We start from the raw sequence: 6627 nt of genomic DNA, 5'->3' as shown, positions 1-6627 counted from the left end.
TATATATATATATATATATATATATATATCCAGTGTAACTTTAATAAGTGCAAACATTATTAACAGTAAACTATGAAGAAAACGGATAAAAACATTACAACTGAATAAGAAATTTACTTCCAAAATAAAGAACTCACTTTTTTTTTTTGTTATAACTTTATTTTTGTTAAAAAAAAAAAATGCAAAAAGCCCCCAGAAATCTATTTTACTAGTTTCAGAAGTGATATTAAGGTTAGAACCTTCTGGTGTATACTGGATTGTATCGATATATTATTGACCTCGGAGGGATGTTTGGTGAAGTGAACTTGACTGGGATTTGAACTCAGAACATAATCCAATACCATGAGACACTCTCTCTGTTCTGCTTGTATATAGTCTTATTCAAGGAGAGGAAGTGACATTCATGCTGAGTGATTGATACAAGTGAAGTGTAGTGGCTTACAACTGGATCTTCAGGATTCACGGTTTGGGAGGTTATGGCTATATCAAGGTGTTTCACATGTTTCTATAATATATCTACCTGTACACATATTGTGGAATTTATCTTTAATACTTTAGGAATTAAGACTATGGCCCTTAAAGAAATTTTAACGAGTTCTCAAAACTCTTCTACAGGTGTAGACCACTTGCTAATATATTCTACACTTTCAAAGATGTATTGTGTACTTTATTGTACAGTAGTCTTCTCTGATAATTTACATACACCTTAAGGTGGTGAGCTGGCAAAATTGTCAGCATGCCAGGTAAACTACTTAGTCGCATTTCTTCCAGCTCTTTATGTTCCGAGTTCAAATCTCACTGAGGTTGACTTTGCCCTTCATCCTTTCACAGTTGATAAAATAAGTACCAGTTGAGCTTTAGGGTTGATGTAATCAACTTACTCCACCCCTGATATTGCTGGCCTTGTGCCAAAGTTTCAAACATGGCATATTCCTTTATAATTTGTGAAAGGTTGTAGAAAGGACAGAAATCTCTGTATTTTCTCGTTAAAATAATGATGTAAGACCTTAAAAGAACTAACAACTTTCGGATACCCAGTGTAGGGTTAGGGTTAGGGTCTCCAGGTAACATTATTAAAATAGATAACCCTTAATCTGTGTATAGTAGAATGGTTATAGCTGGGTCACCATACGTATTATTTGTCACCTAATAAATGATAGAATTGATACTGTTTAAGATCAATTCAATCATGCTGAATTGTTGGTCCTATATTCAAGGGAATGTAACCAGAGGAGGGTTTTAAAGGATAAGGGAGACTAGTTTTAACTGGTGGCAGGTTTAATCCATCATCCAGATTAACACAATTTGATTCATAGGTGCCTTTACAGGAAACCTCACTGTTGCAATCCTCTGGATCAGCTCTCTGGTGCCAGGATAAGTTCCTTCCATGTTATTCAAAGGATCTAAAAAGGGTTAAGGGTCTTGGTTACAGAAGTCATGTGAAATACAATATACAATTCCTAACTTCCTAAAATGTTAAAAGTTTAATGGATCAAGTTAGAAGTCATGTTTGGCTAATAAGCCCAGCTGGTATTAAGTTCCAGATGTCACCTTGAGGACTAGAGTAGAGCCGGGGGTCTGAGTAGGGTGTGCTTGTGAGTGGGAGGAGGGGATCTAGATGGAGTGCTAGTGAATGAGTTCCAGAAATTTTTTTACCCATGAAAAAAAAAGAAAAAAGAAAAATTTCAAGAAATTTCAAGAAAAATAAGACAAAAACATCAAGAAAAAAAATGTCCAAAAATTTCACTTCCATCTTCTTCTGTTCTTTGAACCTCTGAAGCCCATTTTTATAGCTTGAGAAATTGGTTTTTGACTACTCAGCATGGAGAATTTGGAACTGTTGAAGGTTATTACACTAATTGTTGCTCAAAGAGGTACTGAATTCATCTCACAACTTTTGGACAGATAGTTTAGGTGCAGGAAAAAGGAAATATCTCATGCCAATGAAGTAGCATGTTTTCTTTTGTTTTTGTAAGTGTCTATATATATATATATATATATATATATATATATTTATACATACACACACACACACAGATTTGTGTGAGCAAGTGTACTTTATGTATGTTTGTATGTATATGTACATTTGTACATGTATTATGTTTTGGCTTTGCTAAAAATATATATAAACATATTTACAGATCAGACAAAGTTCATCATTAAATTACATCAGAGTTGAAAATACATGCTTAATGGAGCATTAAAAAATGTGTGTGTGTTGGGGAGGGCAGGATTTTAAGTATATACACACATACACACACACATACATAACATATTTTATACATATATATATTCTGAAGTTAAGAATGCAGTTAATGTGAAAATAATGAAATATAGATGAATATACATTATAAATTATAACTATTATTATAAGATCTGGTAATTAGTCATATATTAATATATTAATTAATATCGATTCAGAAATATTATCTGCAATCTCAGGGGATTAAGGTACATTTAAAAAAATAACGTCGACCACTAACGTGGACAATTAATGCGCTAGAAATAGATCATATCTTGTGTCTATTAAGACCTAAAAAGTTCTCAATAGACACAAGATGTGATCTATTTCTAGCGCATTAATTGTCCATGTTAGTGGTCGACGTTATTTTATAAATTATAACTGTATAAGGTTTATATATGTGTCAATACACGAAACAGAATTGTGATGTTATTGCATTTCTTGCTAGGGAATTATGTTAGTGACACAAGTTTGATGTTTTGGCATGAAACCCTAAGCAGTTGAGATACTTATGTAGCTTCCTGGCGATAAAGGGTATATTTATTTATCATTTATTTGTGTATATCATATAAATAGTATCTGTAACATATGCTTGTGTATATAATGATCTTCTAACTTTACCACCAATAAGGGTTCATCTTACAGTTTGAGTAGAAAATGTGATCGTTATCTCCTGTTATATACAGTAAACTGTTAACATGGCCAATGGTTGGTGCTTACCCTTCTCCTTGTGACTATTGACATACTTTATATCCTGATATAGAGTGGTGTGTGTGTGTATACATGTCCTTTGTACCTTCATAATAAACAAAGATAGTTATAATTAAGATTTGTAACAGAGAAGCACAGATTTATGGCTGGGAGCAGTGATCAAAATCTCATAGTGAACTTAGGTCAAGTGTGTGTGGGGGGGGTCTGCACTGTTGCATTCACCGTTTGCTGGTAAATTCCCAGGTGACCTGTCAAGCAGAATCCTTATCAGTCACCAACTCTGTGAAATACTTCCTCATCTGCCCTGACCATGTGGTCGACCAACATGAGCCGTCAGCCCAACTGGATACCCTCAGTGAAGAGAACATAATAAGCAAGGTATAACTTGGAAAATTGAGCAACGTGGCCAAACAAACTCTCTGAGCTGGCCATCTTGAATCATATAACTAACAGAATGCATCCCAGTTTTAGAGTCATTGGTTGGATATGAAATCTGACCAACGGTAACCCATAATCTTATTTCTTTATTGCTCACAAGGAGCTACACACAGAGGGGACAAACAAACGGATTAAGTCGATTATATCAACCCCAGAGCGTAACTGGTACTTATTTAATCGACCCCGAAAGGATGAAAGGCAAAGTCGACCTCGGCGGAATTTGAACTCAGAACGTAACGGCAGACGAAATACCGCTCAGCATTTCGCCCGGCGTGCTAACGTTTCTGCCAGCTCGCCACCTTAACCCATAATCTTGTGAAGTGTCCAGGTACCAAAGGAGTTAAGGTGGCTCCTGAGGACCCTGGACATAAATTACAGAGCAGAACAGGGAGGACCAGAAGATCTAAAGAACTGAACCATTGTCCTTCTGCTAAGATATCATTAGTGCCAAACACCCTTGCCTAATTCTTTTTAGGTCTTCAGACTCACTGCTAACATCACTATGAGTCTCACTGGTGAGATAAGTGAAACAACACCTTCGACATTCTCACCAGCAACAGACAAGGTGGACTCCTCAAAGAAGCCAACAAAGAAGTGGATCTTTGTTTTAACCTGAGAAACTCTAAGGCTAAGTGGTTCTGCTTCCTCACTTAGCAGGACTCAATACAAGTTATATACATCAGTATACATACTTGGAAATAGCAGAGATGAAAATAACTGTGTATATTATTTCTAACACATTCCTTTCTCTAATGCAGTGTTATTTTATAGTTAGAGACATAAATATAGAACGAATACTTGTAGCTTAAAACTGTTTTTGTTTAAGTCGATGTTTTTATTTGATTCAATATTATGTTTCTATGAACTTAGTCCCTTTTATGAAATACTTTACAGACGAAGGAGTTCTGTTTTAATTAACAGCTTTGTTAATTATATAAATAATAATTTTCACTCGTTTGAAATTCTGATAAGGCTATGATTTTCCTTCATTTTTTTGGATGGACTTAAAAGTGCTAGGTCTGTTTCTTTCTTCATGTCTTTCAATGGTAAATACCTGCTATGGCACCACTTCTTTAACTGTTCTTATATTGAGATTTATATCGAAATATTTAGATTTATGTCTTCAAATTACCCCCTTGTCTGTGTGTGTGTGTGTGTGTGTGTGTTTGTACACACATACTTGTTAATGACTGCAGTCATAGCTTCAAATTATTTATCATTGCACTATAAAACAAAAAATGGACTATATATACCTGTTGTAATTTGGTTATCTATAGTCCGATGATATTTCGGAATTACAATTCCTTCTTCAGATCTTCTTAGCTGGAGTCTCTGCTATAAACTGTTTTCCAACAGTTTTCTTTTTTTCAACCGTTGGAAAACAGTTTATAGCAGAGACTCCATCTGAGAATATCTGAAGGAATTGTAATTCCGAATTATCATCGGACTATAGATAACCAAATTACAACAGGTACATAGTCCATTTTTTTGTTCTATAGTGCATTGTTGTACCATTCTAAACTTTTTATTCTTTACAAACAATACACAATGCTTCAAGCCAACTACAATACTCTCCTATTTATCATTATTTGTTCTGTTTAATTTGTTTAAGTTTTAACATCACTTCGAAATATATACATATATTTATGTAATACATTTCTATATTTATCTGTATCATCATCATCATGTGTGTATCCATGTATATCTCTGTGTATACATATACATCTATTTAGACATGTGGGCATACTAGTATGTGTGTGTGTGTGTGTGTGTGTGTATATATATACATATATAATCAAAGAAGAAAAACACAAAACAAACATTAAAAAGCCTGCTACAAAATTAGAAGTGAATGTCACTTTCTTTCTTTCTTTCTTTTTTTTTGCCATAAAAATTTTACAAAGTATCATCTGAGATGAAAATCTTTGGTTTTGACTCTTAAGTATCATTATTATTGTTATTATTATTATTATTATTATTATTATTATTATTACGGTGGTGGTTTGGCAGAATTGAAAAAAAGCATTGAACACAATGCTTAAGACATTCGCTCAGACTCTTTGTGGTCTGAGTTCAAATCTTGCCAGGGTCAGCTTAGCCATTCATCTTTCCTGGATCAATAGAACAAAGTACCTGTCATATATTGGGGCTGAGATAACTGAAAACCCCCTCCCCTCAAAATTTCTAGCCATGCACTTGTGTCAAAAATTATTATTATTATTATTATTATTATTATTCTAGAAGTGGATTAGTAGAACTGTTAGAGAGTTGACCAAAATGCCATGCAGCCTTGGTTCCACTTCTTTGTATTCTGAGTTCCAATCCTGCTAAAGTCAACTGTATCTTTCATCCTTCCAAGGTCAGTACCAATGAGAGATTAGGGGTCAATATCATTGACTGAATCCCTCCTCTCAAATATCTGGCCCTTTGGTCTTCTGCTGATGTAAGACTTCATGTTTTTTTTTAAAAGAAAACGCAAAGGCAATCAAATTTAATTAACCTAAGACAGCAGTGTTCATTAGGGTTTAGAGGGGCCCAGCGGAACACCAGAGGCAACTATAAAGCATTTCTATCACTGATATTGTTAAGCAGTGAGGGCCAACAACCTAGTCCACAAAGCTACATGCATGTCCACCTACCACAGTAAGCAGTGGTAGCACTATATAATTAATTGATGTTTCACTTATTTACAGCAGTCAGTCCGTTTGCAAGGGACTGTTGTTGTTCAGGTTTGAGGGAATAGGGCTCAATATTATTGGTGCTGTAGGTGAATTGTTTAACTCTTGATCTGGAACTGCCCCTTCATTATAAATAGGCACCTCCCACTGACAGTTTGCCACTGCAATCCTCTTATTGGGCTCGTAGAACATACAGGGAAATCTATTTACTTTAGCTTCTGTAGAATCACTATTGCGGTGGTTTAATTGTAACTCAACAACGTAATGGGTTACAGCACCAGTGGTAGCCCAATTTAATGGTTTACAAAAACCAGTGATAGCCCACCCGGTGGCACAATAATTTAATGGGTTACAAAACCAATGGTAAATTAACAAAGCCAGGGTTTTCATAGCCACTGATCAACCATCAAGCTATGGAAGCTACACAAGATTATTCGACTTTTGTCTGAGTGACAGAAGATATTTAACCCTTTAGCATTCAAACTGGCCAGGTTTTCTATGTTTAAAATAACTGGATCTGGCCCCTCACACCAAGGTACCATGTTGTGGGATTGAACT

The sequence above is a fragment of the Octopus bimaculoides genome, chromosome 27, assembly GCF_001194135.2.
Source record: "Octopus bimaculoides isolate UCB-OBI-ISO-001 chromosome 27, ASM119413v2, whole genome shotgun sequence".
NCBI lineage: Eukaryota > Metazoa > Mollusca > Cephalopoda > Octopoda > Octopodidae > Octopus > Octopus bimaculoides.
This window is presented reverse-complemented; position numbering follows the sequence as displayed.